Raw genomic sequence first — 18,556 nt, 5'->3', positions numbered from 1 at the left:
AGTTGATAAGACTAAAAGCTTTTGATTCCACCCTGTCTAGAAGAGCAGTATGAGTGGAACCCCCCCAGAAATGTGAAACATACTCCATTCATGGACGGATAAGGCCCTTGTACAGAGTTAGCAGCTGGGTGGCTGAGAAAAACTGGCGGAGACGTCTCAGAACACCTAACTTCATAGAAGCTGTTTTAGCTAGAGATGAGATGTGAAGTTTCCAGTTCAGATTATAAGTAAAGGACAGACCGAGGATGTTCAGTGTAGAAGAGAGGGACAGTTGAGTGTCATTGAAGGAGAGGGGATAGTTGTCTGGAAGGATGTGTCGAGTTGATAGATGAAGGAATTGAGTTTTTGAGGCATTGAACAATACCAAGTTTGCTCTGCCCCAATCAGAAATTTTAGAAGGATCAGAAGTCAAGCGTTCTGTGGCTTCCCTGCGTGAAATGTCTACCTCATGAAGGGTTAGACGTCTATGAAAAGACGTGGAAAAGTGCAGGGTGGTATCATCAGCCTAGGAGTGGATAGGACAAGAAGTTTGGTTTAGAAGATCATTAATGAATAATAAGAAGAGAGTGGGTGACAGAACAGAACCCTGAGAAACAACACTGTTAATAGATTTAGGAGAATAGTGACCGTCTACCACAGCAGCAATGGAACGATCAGAAAGGAAACTTGAGATGAAGTTACAGAGAGAAGGATAGAAGCTGTAGGAGGGTAGTTTGGAAATCAAAGCTTTGTGCCAGACTCTATCAAAAGCTTTTGATATTTCCAAGGCAACAGCAAAAGTTTCCCCAAAATCTCTAAAAGAGGATGACCAAGACTCAGTAAGGAAAGCCAGAAGATCACCAGTAGAGCGGCCTTGAAGGAACCCGTACTGGCGATCAGATAGAAGGTTGTGAAGTGATAGATGTTTAAGAATCTTCCTGTTGAGGATAGATTCAAAAACTTTAGATAGGCAGGAAATTAAAGCAATAGGACGGTAGTTTGAGGGATTAGAACGGTCACCCTTTTTAGGAACAGGTTGAATGTAGGCAAACTTCCAGCAAGAAGGAAAGGTAGATGTTGACAGACAGAGCTGAAAGAGTTTGACTAGGCAAGGTGCAAGCACGGAGGTACAGTTTCGGAGAACAATAGGAGGGACCCCATCAGGTCCATAAGCCTTCCGAGGGTTTAGGCCAGCGAGGGCATGGAAAACATCATTGCGAAGAATTTTAATAGGTGGCATGAAATAGACAGAGGGTGGAGGAGAGGGAGGAACAAGTCCAGAATAGTCCAAGGTAGAGCTTTTAGCAAAGGTTTGAGCGAAGAGTTCAGCTTTAGAAATAGATGTGATAGCAGTGGTGCCGTCTGGTTGAAATAGAGGGGGGAAAGAAGAAGAAGCAAAGTTATTGGAAATATTTTTGGCTAGATGCCAGAAGTCACGAGGGGAGTTAGATCTTGAAAGGTTTTGACACTTTCTGTTAATGAAGGAGTTTTTGGCTAATTGGAGAACAGACTTGGCATGGTTCCTGGCAGAAATATAAAGTGCATGAGATTCTGGTGATGGAAGGCTTAAGTACCTTTGTGGGCCACCTCTCTATCATGTATAGCACGATAACAAGCTGTGTTAAACCAAGGTTTAGAAGGTTTAGGACCAGAAAAAAAGTGAGGAATGTACGTCTCCATGCCAGACACTATCACCTCAGTTATGCGCTCAGCACACAAAGACGGGTCTCTGACACGGAAGCAGTAATCATTCCAAGGAAAATCAGCAAAATACCTCCTCAGGTCCCCCCAACTAGCATAGGCAAAACGCCAGATGCACCTTCGCTTAGGGGGATCCTGAGGAGGGATTGGAGCGATAGGACAAGATACAGATTGTGATCGGAGGAGCCCAATGGAGAAAAAAGGGTGACAGCATAAGCAGAAGGATTAGAGGTCAGGAAAAGGTCAAGAATGTTGGGCGTATCTCCAAGACGGTCAGGAATACGAGTAGGGTGTTGCACCAATTCCTCTAGATCGTGGAGGATAGCAAAGTTGTAGGCTAGTTCATCAGGATGGTCAGTGAAGGGAGAGGAAAGCCAAAGCTGGTAGTGAACATTGAAGTCTCCAAGAATGGAGATCTCTGCAAAAGGATAGAGGGTCATAATGTGCTCCACTTTGGAAGTTAAGTAGTCAAAGAATTTCTTATAGTCAGAGGAGTTAGGTGAGAGGTATACAGCACAGAAAAATTTAGTTTGAGAGTGACTCTATAGTCGTAGCCAGATGGTCGAAAACTCGGAAGATTCAAGAGCGTGGTCACGAGAGCAGGTTAAGTCATTGCGCACATAAACGCAGTATCCAGCTTGGGATCGAAAATGAAGATAGAGAAAGTAGGAGGGAACAGAAAAGGGGCTACTGTCAGTTGCTTCAGACACCTGAGTTTCAGTGAGGAAAAGAAGATGAGGTTTAGAAGAGGAGAGGTGGTGTTCTACAGAATGAAAATTAGATCTTAGACCGCGAATGTTGCAGAAGTTAATGAAGAAAAAGTTTAGGGGGGTGTCAAGACACTTAGGGTCGTCGACAGAAAGGCAGAAAGACATTTATGGTTCCCTCCCCAGATGGGGACTCTGAGACTGGTGTAGGAGTCACCATGATGATTTTGAATTTTTTTGAGTGAAGGGTGTGTGTGTTTTTAGGTGCTTGTAGTTTTGTATGGAGGAAGAGAGTTGTCTTTAGAGGGCAGGCTGTGACTACCCCCTTGTGTTGTGAGACACAAAGGGAAACGTTCAGTGAGGTCACAGCTGGGTTTAATGATAAGTTCACAGCACCCTCTGAACAGTGCATTAGACCTCACTTGTTTGGCAAGTTGTTTGCTTTTAGTTCTTTATTTAATTCATTAGCGTAAGTTCCTGGTTTTTCCAGATTTTTACGGTGCGCATGAGCAACACATGTTGATTTTTAATATCTCTTCCTTAGTTATTTCACGCAATTTATAGGTGGGCATTTTAGGTGCTAGATTAGCTTGTGTAATGTTAGAGTATGTCATTTTTTGTCTCTCTTGTTCTTGGATTCGTTTTTCTTTGAGAACCTCATTTCTTTTAATACATATCAAAGCAAGAGTGCTGTGATTGTCTCCACAATTCAGGCATTTTTTATAAGCCTCCTTGCATTTGTGTCATACGTGGCCTTCTATACTACACTCAGAGCATATTATAAATTCTTTAGTCCTTGGGCATTAATTTGTAAAATGTTCTTCGAGGGCATAGCACCTCATGCTCATCATGGTATGCAAATTTCTAGCTTAATTTCATGTGAGGGAATGTTGATGCTGAAGGCCTTAAGTCCTGTCTCTGTACATCTTTTAGCTAGTTGTATTTGAGTAAAAGTCAGTTTGATGGTGGGGGAGTTTGGTAACCTATATACTCCTTTCAGTCCTTCTTCACCTATACATAAGATTTTATTTGTAATTTCCTCCCTAATTTCCACAGGACTTCATTCATAGATAAGGTCATCTACTCTTGGGATTATTACATTTTATTTGTAATTTACTCCCTAATTTCCACAGAACTTCATTCATAGATGAGGTCATCTACTCTTGGGATTATTACACTCTTTTTAGCTTTTAATTCTGGTTGCATTACAGGTGTAAAATCATTTGTAGCAAGTGCATGCTTGACATCTGCTCTGAATATGGAGTCAGCATGTTGTTCATTAATTGTCAGTACCGCGAAACAATCATTTCCAGTTATTTCTGCCGATCTCAATGTTATTGCTGCACAAAATCTCAATTAGTTTTAACTTTCTATCTTTTGTGTTGGTCTTACACTTTGTTTTTATTCTGGCCATATCTGCATAGTGCCTACATCTGCAAGGAATAAAAACCCAAGTCCAGTCAGATTCCCCTTACAGGTATTTGACATGGCTACCAGCTGCCCTATGGCCATAACACTGGTCTTCCTTTGACCAACCCGTCTACGGGTTCCCTTCATGCGACTGCCCTAAATGGCAGCCCTTCAGGGTTTAGTTTCGTACTCAGAGTCACTCTGGGCGAAAAAACAAAGTCCATATTTAGTCGCGAGAAATAGTCCACAAAGTGGGACAGAATCTCCATCAGTGTAGACTAAATCCACAGGACCGTCTCCATAACATCAGAAAGTCCGTCAGAAGTCAACAGAAGTCCACAAAGTGGACCTAAACTGACAGATCCAGCCGAGACAGTCTCGCAAACAGCCCAGTGCGGGGGCCAAGTCCACAAGCTCGGAAGCACGGCTGAGGTGTTGCTGGTCCAATGTCTGCTGCAGGAGTCTGATGAGTGTGCCTGACGCAGATAACTCGCGCTCGTGCTTATATAGGACATAGTACACCCCTGCCAAAAAAAAAAAAAAAAAAAAAAATATATATATATATATATATATATATATATATATATATATATATATATATATATATATATATATATATATATATATATATATATATATATATATATATATATATATATAAGTAGAAATAAATGAATAAATAAATAGTCCTCCACCTATACTGAAAGACTTAATTTTGCAATATCCTTAATAGTTTGGACCCTTTCTACATTCACAAATTATTCTTGAACATTTTTGCTAATGTACTCATGGATTCTAACACTATTAATATATATATATATATATATATATATATATATATATATATATATATATATATATATATATATATATATATATATATATATATATATATATATATATATATATATATATATATATATATTTTTTTTTTTAAATATTATAACAGAATTTCTCTCAAAATACATATCATCAGTTCTGGCATATTTACTCTTAACCTTCAATGTTTTGTGATTGGGATTTTTCAAGTGACTGGCCCAGAAGCGTGGAATATGCTTATTTTCTAGTTATCTTGTACACCAAGGGATATTACTGCGCCTATTTCCAGATATCAACAAATAATTTAACGATTTGAAGCTTAAAATTTCATTTGATTCTCTTGTTCTAAAGTTTTACTGATTCCAAAAGTATATACAAAATTTTGTTTACTTAACCAAGAAGAAAGTTTTTTTTTTTTTTTATATTCATGACTGTTCCTTTAGGCTATGAAATTTATTTCATAGCCTATTATTATTATTTGGATGGTATTGCCTTTCTTTTTTTTCTAATCGTTATTTTGTCCCATGACAATGAGATAAAGGAACCAATGACAGAGGTCGTTATCCCTCCCTAGAAATATTGTTGCGACGGGGGGGTGAGGTGGGGTGACGTTGGTAGCACTGTGCCGCGAGTAGCGAAGATGCATGTTGGCAGCGCTGAATTCAGAAAGGAGTGAGATGGTATTCGAGACGAGACCGGAGGTGGGAAACATTGTAATTGGCCCGAAGAGCAGCAGCACGCCGGCCAATCACGGAGGAGCCAACGCTATACAAGAGACTGTGGCGGTCCCCAAAAGAGAAGAAAGCACATGTCCCTGGAAGAGAGAGAGAGAAAGAGAGAGAGAGAGAGAGAGAGAGAGTGTGCCCTTTCTTAGAAGAGAGAGTCCTCGTTCCTTGCCTACGCAACACCTGTGGCGGTGGTCTGCAGCTTGCTCTCCTTGTGGGACGCTACGACACTGGTTGCCTGCAGTTGCAACGACGTGACTGCGCTTCGGGTCATGGTGTGAGGTTAGTGTGCCTCGGCAGACTAAGACAATGAGTACTTGACGCAATCCGCGCGACGCTGTGTACGAGTTGTGATCTCTTGCTGTGCTGTGCGCATGCGGCTGTTCTGTGAGGTGAAACGTGCTACCCAGCGACAGAGACGTTTTGCAGAGTGATGGCTGGCGATCCTGACTTACGCTGTAGTATGGTACTGCTCTGTGTGGGCAATAAAGACATAAGTGCTACTGAGCTTGTGTTTTGTTGCCCCTTACCCCTCTCAGTAGTCTGTTGAGTCCAGGCAGGTGCCGCGTATGCGTTCCTCGAACCCTCCACTACCCAAACGAGCCCGACCACAGCAGCGGTGGTGGATTCTTGTTGTGTGCGCTGACCGCCTTGGGCTATTGCAGTGGTAAACCTGTACCTGAAGACGCCTGAAGGCCGAAAAGGGGCGTGCACAACAATGTACTACACATCAACACCATTTTGCTACTAAATAATGTTCCTTACTTATTTCACTACAATTTGGTTGTAAAGACAATTGCAGGAACGAAAAAGAGTATGATTAAAAACATAAGCGATCTAGCAAGAAACACTCCTATTCATACAGAATGAAATGAAGTCATAGGAAGGTGGAATTACAGAAGCAAGCAGGGAGTTTCAGAGTTTACCAGAGAAAGGGATGAATGATTGAGAAATACTGGTTAACTCTTGCATTCTAGAAAGGTGGACAGAATAGGGGTGAGAGAAAAAAGAAAGTCTTGTGCAGCGAGGCCGCGGAAGGAGGGGAGGCATGCAGTTAACAAGGTCAGAAGAGCAGTTAAAATGAAAATAGCAGTAGAAGATAGCTAGAGATGCAACATTGTGACGATGAGAGAGAGGAGAAAAACAGTCAGTTAGTGCAGAGTTGATGAAACGAAAAGCTTTTGATTCCACCCTGTCTAGAAGAGCGGTATGAGTGGAACACCCCCCACACATGTGAAGCATGAATGGATAAAGCCGTTGTACAGAGTTAGCAGCTCGAGGGTAAAAAAAAAACTGGCAGAGACGTCTCAGAATGCTTAACTTCATAGAAGTTGTTTTAGCTTGAGGTAAGATGTGAAGTTTCCAGTTTAGATTATAAGTAAAAGACAGACCGAGGATGTTCAGTGTAGAAGAGATGGATAGTTGAGTGTTATTGAATAAGAGGGGATAGTTGTCTGGAAGATTGTATCGAGTTGATAGATGGAGGACTTGGGTTTATGAGGCATTGAACAATACCAAGTTTGCTCTGCCTCAATCAGAAATTTTAGAAAAATCATAAGTCAGGCGTTCTGTGGCTTCCATGCATGAAATGTTTGCTTCCTGAAGGGTTAGACGTCTTTAAAAAGACGTGGAAAAGTGCAGGATGGTATCATCAGCATAGGAGTGGATAGGACAAGAAGTTTGGTTTAGTAGGTCATTGATAAATAAGAAGTGAGTGGGTGACAGGACAGGACCCTGTTAATAGATTTAGGAGAACAGAGACCGTCTACCACAGCAGCAATAGAACGATCAGAAAGGAAACATGAGATGAAGTTATAGACAGAAGGATAGAAGCCGTAGGAAATTAAAACAATAGAACGGTAGATTTAGGAATTAGAACGGTCACCCTTTTTAGGAACACGCTGAATGTAGGCAAGCTTCCAGCAAGAAGGAAAGGTAGATGCTGACAGAGTTGAAAGAGTTCGACCAGGCAAGGTGTAAGTGGTCATATACCATTACCAAAAGTCACAATCAAATATCTTGTGAGAATGCTAACATACAAATACTCCTATTCATTCAGAAAAAAAAAAAAAAATATATATATATATATATATATATATATATATATATATATATATATATATATATATATATATATATATATATATATATATATATATATATATATATATATAATACTCTATACACATATGCCGCGTTTTGTTTTATTTTTCGAGAAATTAACGTGTAGGTGGTGTGTTGCGGGAACCTCTCGCTTGGGTCGGCGTCCGCCTCCTTTCTTCCTTCCCTGGTTCGCTACGTACTCAAGTGGCGCCGCGCAGTATTAAATGATATTTTTTTTTGTGTACAAGCTACATACCTAAACCCCTACTGTAGACAGTTAGCAAAAGACAGATTGAAATTTTGTATGTGTCAGTGAAGAAAATGTACAGGTAACACAGCAATACAGTGGTTGTTAAGCGCTACTTTTTTTAAACATACATGGCTACTCATCAGCTTGAACAACACTACGGTGTTCCCGCCACTCCTCCCGGTGCCACTCGCTGGACCAATACATGCACGCTTCTAGCGGAAGCAAAACTATCTACCATCAGAGCAACACTCAAGGCAACAAGCATCGCTCACTTGACAAAATTTATCAGGACAGAACCAACAAACGTCAGAGAACGAGTCAGACAAGCCTTAGCCCACGACAACAACGTCTTCCACAAGAAAACCTGGGCGGCAAAAAACAGCTGGTATGATAAAAAAAATTCAAGGCCCAAAAAAACTTTCAAAACAGCAGAAATGACTCACAATTACACGCCGCGTCCACCCTGGAAAGAATACCCAATAACCTTCACTGTTCACAACCTCCCAACAGCGAAGAGCCACCTAGCCCACGAAGAACCACATATTGCAGCACAAATAACACTCAACCTAGCTCCCAACAAACACAACAGAGAAACATATTACACCGACGGCTCTGTCGACTCCACAACAAAGGCTGCAGCGGCCACCTTTGTCAAAAGACACGCTGCAGGAATGTTCAGACTACCCAACGGCTCATCCACCTTACAAACTGAACTGTGACAATCATCCACGCACAGATAGGTGCCAAAAAAAAAAAAACCGTGATACCTTCGCCACTATACACACCGATTCCCTAGGAGCAATCCAGGCAATGCAGACAAATAACCTTAAAGATAACATCAAACTTATCACATCCATACTCAGCACAGCAGCAGACACACAAAACAGTGATCAAATACACATGAATTGGATATCGAGCCATGCGGGACATGAAGGGAATGTGGTTGCAGATGTCGCTGCCAAGAAAGCTCTGAAGCTGACAGAAATAACAGCTCACATACCACCAAGCCTCTCTCAGATCAAGAATGTCCTCAAGACCGAAACCTGGAAACAAATAACACAAGAAAGAAAACGTCTAGAAAATAATGGATTCCGGAGTGCATCATGATACAGCTCTGCCACCAGGGAAATGCTCGTCCCACACAAAACTAGAAAAGTACAAGTAAATATACATCGTCTGCGTCTAGGATACAAGACCTTAACAACAACAACAACAACAACAACAACGCCACTCCTGTATTTGTTCCTTCATATTCTTTATAAGTAAACAACAATAATCCCGCCACTCCTGTAATTGTTCCTTGAGATTCTCTCTAAGTAATGTCAAATTGTGCTATGTTTCGTCAATCAGTGTATTTGTGCTTGTATTCTTGTACTTCGTTTTTGTTATCTGGACGATACCGGCTTGAACTGGTCCAGCACATTCAGCTGCTGCAGAAGTACCGGGGAAACATCTGTAGACCACTGTTGTCTGGGTGTCTTTTTGTTTGAGTACCTGTGTACCCAAACCTGTATATTCTGTGTACCTGTGTATTCTACTGCTACAACCCGAGTATTCCCATCACAGAATGAATATCATATTATGAATAACATGTCCGAATACTCAGTGTTCTTCACCGTGGCAGTCAGCTGAATGACGGGCCTGTCACTATTAGGTGTCAAGACATCAACTGCGTGATTGAGGGGGGGGGTGTTGACAATTGCAGTGAGTTGCCATGTATGTTTAAAAAGTAGCACTTAACAACCACTATTGCTGTATTATACTTGTACATTTTCTTCACTGACACATACAAAAATTCAATCTGTCATGAGCTAAAAGTTTCCTGTTTAAGGGTTTGAGTGTGCAGATTGTATACAAAAAAAAAAAAAAAAACAATGCCGCGCGGTACCACTCGAGTAAGTAGCGAGCAGGGGAGAGAAGAAAGGTGAGGTCGCCCACCCAGGCGAGTGGTTCCGCAATACACAACTTTTACGTTAACTTCTCGCAAAATAAAGCAAATCACAGCATATGTGTATAGAGTATTTTTGACTTAGAATTATTTGAACTATCAAATCCCGAAGTATGTACCTTAACTCGCGGGACACCCTGCATGTTGTAACATACAATGAGGTCTTGGAATTCAACAGACAGAGCTATTCATCTCATACGATACATAGTTTCAAGAAATGAAAATTTTTAGTTCCAACTCTCTAACCTCTCAGCATCTCACAAAAGTCTATAAAACCTATATTTATTTCCAGCTACTGCCTCTTCACCTCAATGTCCACAAGTGAACGCTGAAAGTGCAATGCATCAGATAGCTCAACGCGTTTGGGCAGAATTACTCTGCAGGAAATCATCCAAATTTCTGCCAACAATAAAAATAAGTAAAGAAAGAAAGAAATAAAGAAAGAAAGAAAGAAAGATGTCACTTACATGTGTCCCTAATCATGTACTGAGTGAAATAATGGTTTTCCATGTATCAATGCATACTAAATTAGAGACATCACTGCAGCAACAACAACAACAACAACAACAACAACAACAACAACAACAACATCTACAAATGATACAACTTGCTAGTATTTGGCATGAATGATACAAAATGAAAGAAAAAGTGTTGCTGATTTGCATTTATCAGTGTTGCAGATTTGCATTTATCAAATAAAGTAATTAGCAAGTACCAAAGCCTTTGATAACACATATGGGGAAAAAAAAATCCATATAAGTGAGTACAGGTCAGGGCCTGTAAAGCTCAACTAAGTAAATCAACATGTACAAAAATTCCCACCAGGTCACCACAAAAAAAAAGAAAAAAAAAGAAAAATCAACCTTACCTACACAGATGGCGGTAAATAAACATACGTACAAAAATTCACACCAGGTCACCACAAAAAAAGTTCAACCTTACCTACACAGATAGCAGTTACTTTTGTAGTGCTGGAAAAATAATTATATATATTTCTACTTTTTTTTTAGGCTAAGGCCCATGTAATGTGCGGGGATGACCAGACAGTCTCAGTACCATGTGACTAACCACCCCCCCTTCCCCTCCTCTCCTCAGTGTCCTTTTGTCCTTGCTTTTTTTCCCGCCCCCCCCTTTCAGCGTCACTGTGTTGACCACTTCTATGATAAATTTACCCCGTGAATAAACGTAACTTCTCCTGCTTGGCCAGGTTATAGAGGCGAATTTTTCACCTAATTCCAGAGAATGGAGAGCCCTTAATACGATAAAATTAATTCTATAATGGTAAGGTCTTAAACCAGCTCAAACAAATCCCAGATAATTACGCCGCGCAATGAGGTTGACGAATCTGATAAGTCTTCTTTGCTTCGCCGTCCTCTTACCCCTGTTGCTACGCAAGCCGGGAAGAGATACCAGACTTTGACTAATTCCCCAATTGATTTCAAAAGTCCATTGAATTAAACTTCTTAAAGTAACAACTATAAAGTAAACAGTAACTTAATTATTCATATTTTTCATCCCTGAACTCACAACCAACCACAAGTCGCCCCCCCCACTAAAAACAAAATTATAACTCTTAATAAATTTCCCCATTGGAAACCTTTATCCTTAGTTTCCCGCCGATTTCCTCACAAGCAAAGCCAGACTCTCTTGGATTCTCCTCAGGTGAGCATGCAGTCTGATAATCTCCTCCTCCATTCCTGTAATATTAAGTAAGTGTTTGTTTAACAATAATTTTACTAAAGCGAGACTCTCTCGGATTCTCCTCAGATATTCCTGTTGATAAACTATTGTTCTGAGTGGATAGATATTCGCATTTTTTCGTTCTTTTTTGTTGGTTCTCTCCACGTGACTAGTGTAACCACCTGGTTCGAGATCACCGTGTGAGACTGTCCTCAGGTCTATACATACTTTTTAGGTATATTTTTTATTTATTTATTTATTCTCTGGTCTCCCCCGCAACTCAGTAGTCGCCAAAATATCTCCATCGCAGTTTATATGTAACTGAAGAGTACGCTACCATTTAATTTGTATTTCTGAATTCCTTTCTCTTTTTTATTATTATTCGGATTATTCCATTATCAATTAAAAATCTATAAAAGTGTCAATATTTGTATTTCTTTTAATCCAGTGATAGGATTGTGATTATCGCCTGCCACAAGGGAACATCACACCGTGAAGGGCACTAAACTGGTGGCAGCGGTGGGATTTATTTCGCGACTGACCGAAAGAGGTGGAGACTGGAAATAAGTGTAAATGTTGAAGGTGGCACTTGTAGGGCATAGCCAGATTCCCCGGCATCTAGAGGTAACAAATGTGCAAATTAGGATATTCAGAGCCCCTGGAGCAAAGGCTAGAACTTTCTTTGAGGATGATCGGTTAAATCGAGTACTCGAGTGGCAACATGACTTGACCATCTTGTGGATAGGCAGCAATGACATAGAAACATCTACCAATCCCGCTAGGATTTTCTCCGATGTTAAGAACATCATCAAAGAAATCACTGCCAAATGCCAATCACTAGTGCATGTCTGCCAAATTGAACCCAGGACCAACCCTAGGGGAATATCAGTGGAGAAATATAAGAAATTCCAAGTAGGAATCAATAATAGAGTAAAGAGAGCCCTGAAGACCCCAAACATTCATTTTAATAATATTCAGTTTGTACAAGAACTGAGCGAGGATGGTGTTCACTGGGACGAGAGAGGCCAAGCTCAAGTAATCAGTAAGATCAAAAGAGTTATTGAAGGTCACAGTAGCAATAGAGAGGCAGTGGAGTAGAACACATTGTCCTGGAAGAAGAAAACCTGAGTGCATACTGTGTATCGCAGGTCACCTAACAATCACCCTGAGAGATTGTGTTCTACACCCAGTACGTTAAACTTCCATGTGAGCAAAGATGACTGATAATGTTCGCCTCCCAAGGGGTGGATTAGACCCGTGGCAGGACTTAATGGATTATAACACCAGAGAGAGCCTGGGAGCAGTTAAACATAAAAGTAAAGGGAAAGACTTGAACACTTTAGAACAGGAAGTAGAGGAACTAAAGCAAATCTTAAATCAACAAAATCAGGTAATTGGGCGCTTGGCTAACATCCCTAATTTACACAGAGCACCTAGCACTCCCACCAAACCCCGAGATATCCCAATTCTTGAACTCCACCACCTACAAGGTCTTGACTCAACTACCCAATTGCAAATTTTCATTGAACTGGTGGAGCAAAGTAGCAATGAGGACACCCGCAAAGTGCAAATTGCATAGAGTAGGGTCAGCAGCGAGCTCGCGGCTCTCATACATAACCATTAAACCTTACATTATTGTCAAACCTGGAATAGTATTAAACAATTGCTTCTATCACAATTCTCCCAAGAGGTTAACTTTGACAGGGCGTGGAGAGATATAGACGCACAGACATATGATTGGGTAGAATCTCCCCAAGCATTTGCCAACAAATTCACTTGCAAATATGCCACTCTAGAGACGAGCTTTCCAGGAGAGAAACTCCCTAAATGTAAGAAAATTATCAAAAGAAAGTTGTGGCAGGGCTTAACCCAAGAAGCAAAGGCTAGACTAGAAGGTTTCCTGGATGAGGATTATCCTCTTGATAAATTTATTGACAGGGTAGAACATGAGCGCCAACTGCTCGAGGCTACCCATACTTCCCCCATTGCTAGAATTAAACCTGAACTGGGAAAATCTAAATCAAAACTCATTGGTAGCCCTGACCCAATAACTCAAAATCCCCCAGACCTAACAAATGCAACATCCAAGGAGTCAAAGGAAATTTGGGAACTTAAGAAGCAGATTAAAAGTCTCACTGATCAAGTAGGAAGGTTGAGAACCTCCCCCTCTCCAACACAACCCGCTAAATATTGCTCACACTGTCGAACCCATAGTCACACGCTGAGGGAGTGCTGGAGAAAACCTGCCCGTGGATCATGCTTTGACTGTAGACAGCATGGGTGCTGGAGAGGAAATAAAAACTGCCCCGGAAAACCAAATCAGAATATATGACTCACCCAGGGATTCACATCCCCCGCTATCAATCTCATAGTTAACAAGAAAATTCTTAAAGCTGTCATTGACACTGGTAGCAGCTATACTTTAATCACAGAGGCTGCGGTAGAGAAATTAGAAGGAACTATATCACAAAGGCGAGCAGTACCTATACTACAAGGGGTAACTGGTTCACCCTTACGAATCTTGGGGATGACCTTACTAGAGATAGGAGTAGGTGAAGAGACTATACACAACAATGGTGCCCTGTAGTCCCGAATAGCTACCTTGACGCTGACGTCTTACTCGGGACAGACATACTTTCACAAGCTCCTTTTCAATGGAATGGTAAGACAAATACAGTAAAGTGGGGTAAAACCACATACCTTGTTAATCATATCAAAAGGCAGAAAGGCAAGGTGGAACGAGTTCACGAGGTACCTATTCTTCCTACCACTCCAAGTCAAACAGATCACATCCGTCTAACTCATACCATCAAACTTGATCCCTACCGAGCTCAGTTTCTTCCTATCTCGGTGAAAGAAAACCCAGGAGAAACTTTGTTAGTCCAGCCTCAGCCATGTTTGACGCCTAATCATCACCCCTTGATTGTGACAGTAGATGAGAATAAAAAGGTCCCCCTCCCATTTATTAATGATACTAAGGGCCGGAAAACAATCAACCCAGGAACCCTATTAGGCACTTTTGAAAACATCTCCCCGACGATCAAAGTCATCCACCAAAAGCAAGCCACTCCTTCCCTAGAAATCCACAATGATCTGTTGCCACACAACGACCAAACAAGGTGTCAGGAGTCAAAGAGTAGGCCACAAAGACTCGAGGAGTTGATAAGACAACAGAAATGGAGTAACCTTACTAGAGAGCAGAAAACAATCTTAAAAAATATCATTCTCAATCACCATGATTTATTCATAGTAGACAAAAACGAACTTGGATTAATGAAAGGGCCTCCTGCTAAAATTAATATCTCTAATCCAGAGCCTAGTCGTGGTCCTAGGTACCGATACCCCGAGGAAGCAAAAACCCTGATATCAGACATGTTAACAGATATGGAGAACAGAGATATCATTGAAAAATCTACATCTGCATGGCTCTCTCCTATAATATTAGTCAATAAACCGGGTGGAAGTAAAAGAATGTGCCTTGACTACCGACATGTCAACAAACACCTAACTACTGACATTTACCCACTTCCCCGCCTAGAAGAATTAGTTGAACAAGCAGCTGGCCATCAGTTCTATGCCACGCTAGATATGAGGGAGGGTTATTTTCAAATTCTATTGGAGGAAGGTAGCAGAGACCTCACAGCCTTCAGTGATGGGGTGACTCTCTATAGGTTTAAAAGGCTACCTTTTGGATTAAGCTGTTCTCCAGCCATCTTTACTAGACATATGGCCTCATTGTTAGCTCCTCTCGTGAAGAAGGGTTGGATGAAAAATTACTTAGACGACCTAATCATTTGGGCTTCAGACTTCACCACACTCAGCGAAAGACTCAGTGAAATTTTCGCTTTACTTAAAGAAAATGGAGTCAAGCTTAACTTATCTAAATGCGAAATGGCAAAGACTGAAGTCATAAAATTTCACAAGAAGGTAGTCAACCCGACCCAAAGAATGTAGAGGCAGTATTGGAAATGAAACCGCCCACTAAGGTCAAGGAAGTGAGACGATTTTTAGGTATGGCAGGATTTTATAGGAAACACATCAGTAATTTCGCTCAAATAGCCACTCCACTTACCAACCTAACGAAAAAAGATCAACCTTTCCTTTGGACAGACAAGTGTCAGGAGGCATTCGATACCTTAAAAAGATCTCTTGCCCAGGCCCCTATACTAGCGAGAGCGCAAAGTAACCAGCCATTCATTTTAACAACTGATGCCAGTAATACCCACGTAGGAGGCGTCTTAAGTCAAACTCAGGAGGATGGGTCCGTCAGACCTTTGGGCTATTTTTCAAAAAAATTAAACTCCACTGAGAATAGGTACTCAGCTACAGATAAAGAAGCCTTGGCAGTACTTCTCTCTTGTAGACACTTCCATCATTATTTGTGGGGAACTAGCTTCACTATATTCACAGATCATCAGCCCCTTACTAGTATATTTAAGAGAAAGACCAAATCTGCCAGGATGAACCGCTGGATACTAGAGATGAGAGAATACCAATACAACATCCAATATGTGAAGGGAAAGTATAACTACGTGGCCGATCAGCTCTCTCGCCCAGTGAGGATCATTCAGCGATGTCCTACTCCAAACTATTTAGGCCTGACTTTAGAACAAATCAAGATTCAACAAAGGGAAGAAATTAAGTGGAGAGACATGATAGAGTATCTGGAAGGAGGGTCTATACCTACCAAAAAGTATCATAAGAGTATATTGCACCAGTTCACCATAATTGATGAGTTGCTGTACTACGCTAAGGAAAACATTGATGGCAGCATTCATTATTCATTGGTAGTTCCTCAGGTTCTGATTCCTAAAGCCTTAGAACATGCACATGAGCTTTCTGGCCACCTGGGTCAGAAAAAGACAATTAAAAAGGCCGAAGAATTGTTTTACTGGTATAATCTCAAGTTTGATGTAACCCAGTACGTAAAGAATTGCCTTACCTGTCAAAGATTTAAAACCTCTCCAGGGTTACAGCAGCCTTATCAGGAATTACCTTCAGTAGAGAAGCCCTTAGATAGGATAGGTATAGACCTGACGGATATGATTGCAGGCAGTGGTGTCTACCGATATGTGTTGACTATCGTAGATCACTTTAGCCGATTTGTGAAGTTCTATCCACTCAAAAACAAACTATCAGAGGGAATTGTAGAGGCGCTGCAGCAGTACATTACCGACTTCGGGACTCCTCACTCCATCGTCCTGGACAACGGGGGCGAGTTCACCTCCCAGATCTTCCAACAATTCTGCCAGCAACACCTCATCACCCTCTGTTACACCACTCCCTACCACCCGCAAGGGAACGCCATCACCGAACGACTCCATCGCACGCTCAAATCCATCTTGGCTTCCATGTGCCGAGGTTACCCGCTACGGTGGCCTCGCCTACTCCCTGTGTGTCAGGCCACTATGAATGCCGCCGTCCATACCAGTATCGCCCAACAACCTTTCTTCGCGTTTTTCTCCCGGCATGCGCTCCGAGTGGTGGGTGCCAGGCTACCCGCAGTTGATGGTGACGAGCAAGACGTGGATGTGGTCCGCCGGCTGATCCGGGAAACACACGAGAAAATGACTCGGAAATACCGTAATGCGGCCAACAGGAAACGCAAGGAGCAGAAGGTAGACATTGGGGCGTTGGTGTGGGTGAAGCGAGAAACTACAGAGTCAGGAGTGTGTAAGAAACTGTGTGTTCGTTGGGACGGCCCATATAAGGTGGTGGAAGTTTTAAGAGGAGGCGGTGGTTATGTGGTGAAAGACCCTTTCTCGGGAAAGATGGTGCAAAGAGCGGCAGAAAAGATCAAACAGTTTCACAGTGAGGAAGAGTACGTAGTTGCGGCTCAAGACACAGTGTTCCAACCTGATATAGAAACTGAAGTGTTACCGCCTAGAGTGCGTAACCGTCCCAGACGCTATATTGAGGAATGTTAATGGAAGAACGGTATAGAAAAGAGCAGAGTGCTTGGGGTAAATAGAGTCCCCGCCCCTTACTTTTGCATGGTCTGGCTGGACTGGTTGTAATGAATCGTGGTATGACGGGTATGGGTACTATGTGAGAGGTGATGTAAGAATTTGAGAAGGAATAAGGAACCACTTTAATTCGCAGACTACTACTGCACTCGACAACCCGTTCGGGCCATACTGTGGTGGTTTACTTCAGGACGTGGCGAGCGCTTCGCGTAATCATCTGTAGTATCTCGTGGTGTGAGTGAATGTGTGGATGAGTAAATGACTGTTCGAGTGGAAGGAACCGAGTACTAGGGTGGCCGAATCTCATTTCAGAGAGTGACAGAGTGACTTAAGGTTAAGTCCTCACACCATACTCGTAGGAGGTCAAGAGGCTGGTTGAGGTGGAATTTTTTTTTTCTTCCTTGAGATGAGAGAAAGAGCCGAGTTATGTCTCCAAGGGACATTGTGGTGATATAGCCCACAAGCCATTGTATAGGAGAGAATGTCAGAGTTATTTCCCGACAGAGATCACGTGCAGTTCGTCAGCCTGGCTTGGTTGTGTGGTGGTGAGGGGAGGTTCTAATTACTCGGATGTGAAGGTGTTATTTTATTTTTTTTGGTAAGGAGAAAAGAGAGAGGTGAAAAATTCTAGAACGGATGAAAGGCTCGTGTAGTGCTGGAAAAATAATTATATATATTTCTACTTTTTTTTTAGGCTAAGGCCCATGTAATGTGCGGGGATGACCAGACAGTCTCAGTACCATGTGACTACCCCCCCCCCCTTTCCCCTCCTCTCCTCAGTGTCCTTTTGTCCTTGCTTTTTCCCCCCCCCTTTTACAGCGTCACTGTGTTGACCACTTCTATGATAAATTTACCCCGTGAATAAACGTAACTTCTCCTGCTTGGCCAGGTTATAGAGGCGAATTTTTCACCTAATTCCAGAGAATGGGGAGCCCTTAATACGATAAAATTAATTCTATAATGGTAAGGTCTTAAACCAGCTCAAACAAATCCCAGATAATTATGCCGCGCCAATGAGGTTGACGAATCTGATAAGTCTTCTTTGCTTCGCCGTCCTCTTACCCCTGTTGCTACGCAACAACAGTAACAGTAACTTAATTATTCATATTTTTCATCCCTGAACTCACAACCTAGTCGCCCCCCCCCACTTAAAACAAAATTATAACTCTTAATAAATTTCCCCATTGGAAACCTTTATCCTTAGTTTCCCGCCGATTTCCTCACAAGCAAAGCCAGACTCTCTTGGATTCTCCTCAGGTGAGCATGCA

At 41.8% G+C, this 18,556-nt stretch overlaps 1 long non-coding RNA gene across 1 annotated transcript in view; it reads right to left on the bottom strand.

Moving 5' to 3' along the window:
- Positions 1–2,981: 2,981 nt before the first annotated feature.
- Positions 2,982–18,556, bottom strand: part of LOC135106165 (uncharacterized) — a 20,581-nt gene continuing 5,006 nt past the window's right edge. The window contains exons 2-3 of the long non-coding RNA XR_010271148.1: positions 5,872–6,030; positions 2,982–4,321 (exon numbers count right to left, since the gene is read on the bottom strand). This is a non-coding gene — a long non-coding RNA (uncharacterized LOC135106165). The remainder of the gene's footprint in view (positions 4,322–5,871; positions 6,031–18,556) is intronic.

Source organism: Scylla paramamosain, chromosome 13 (genome assembly GCF_035594125.1).
Source record: "Scylla paramamosain isolate STU-SP2022 chromosome 13, ASM3559412v1, whole genome shotgun sequence".
Classification (NCBI taxonomy): domain Eukaryota; kingdom Metazoa; phylum Arthropoda; class Malacostraca; order Decapoda; family Portunidae; genus Scylla; species Scylla paramamosain.
The sequence above is the reverse complement of the archived record's forward strand: the minus strand, read 5'-3'. Positions and strand labels throughout refer to the sequence as shown.